A 1,065-nucleotide genomic window follows, 5' to 3' on the forward strand; every position below is an offset into this window, starting at 1 on the left:
CGGTGGGTGGTGATGACTAGCTACCTTACCTCTAGTCTTACACTGCTAAATTAGGGACGGCTAGCACAGATAGCCCTCGTGTAGCTTTGCGTAGAAATTAAAAAAAAAACAATACCAAAAACACATATAGTAACATTACAACTTAGTCTCAATGAACCTTATAATTATAAAGGAAATTAGCAAAATATTAAACTTACCCAATACCTGTTAAAATTTAATCTATGTTATTTTATCTCCACTTCTATTTTGTATTCATTATTCTTAACTGTCTAAATGTTTCATTACAAATTTGCATGACACAGAATAATAAAATTTTATATAGTATTAGTAATCGCTGGCAACAGCTACTACTAAATAAACAGTCAGAATAACCATTTATTATGTTCACTACGACTCGTAACTTCTAACGTGTTTTAACTTTTAAGTTCTAACTTTAAACTTAAAGTAAATTAAACTGAAGTACAAATAGTGAAACACAACGTACAACCACAAGTAAACAAACATTTCTTTTAATCATGACCCTAACCGTACAAATGTTTAGTTTTTCTATTAAACGTAATTAACTACGGTATTTCAAAACTAAATTAATTTTCTATACCTGATATTTCTTTCCAATCAAAACAGACAAGTTGTAACCCTCAATTTGTAGAACTATCCACGTAACTTATACAAATGTCGACAAAAGCGCCCTGTAGTGGTGTGGTAGGGTTTTCGGGGTTAATAATTGAAAGTTATCCTTTTATCCAATTAATGTACATTAATCTGAATGGATGGAAGTTATTTATTTCATTTTGCAAAACTGAGTGTATTATTGTTTCCTGTTTATTAAGAAAATGGAACAAGCCCTTATTTATGTCGCAAGTGTTAAACATTGTTAGACAAGATTAAATGCGTCTGTGATAAGGAGTAGCGTTCACCACTATCTAACGCTCTCATATGGAGACGGAAAGTTCAAGTATCACTGGGCAAAATATTGTTACGTCTTCGTTTGTTAATTAACTTTCCGTAACTTCGTTCCGACGAAACTTAAGCGACACAAGTTCTTTACTTAATAAAACTGGTTTG

At 31.6% G+C, this 1,065-nt stretch overlaps 1 protein-coding gene across 2 annotated transcripts in view; it reads right to left on the reverse strand.

Annotated features, from left to right (window-relative positions):
* Positions 1–683, reverse strand: part of LOC106466457 (protein PRRC1-like) — a 31,658-nt gene extending 30,975 nt beyond the window's left edge. For both annotated transcript variants that reach the window (XM_022394461.1, XM_022394460.1), the window contains exon 1: positions 599–683. The gene's annotated coding sequence lies outside the window, so the exon portion shown is untranslated. The remainder of the gene's footprint in view (positions 1–598) is intronic.
* Between the last annotated feature and the right edge of the window lie 382 nt (positions 684–1,065).

Source organism: Limulus polyphemus, unplaced genomic scaffold, assembly GCF_000517525.1.
Source record: "Limulus polyphemus unplaced genomic scaffold, Limulus_polyphemus-2.1.2 Scaffold2264, whole genome shotgun sequence".
Classification (NCBI taxonomy): Eukaryota; Metazoa; Arthropoda; class Merostomata; order Xiphosura; family Limulidae; genus Limulus; species Limulus polyphemus.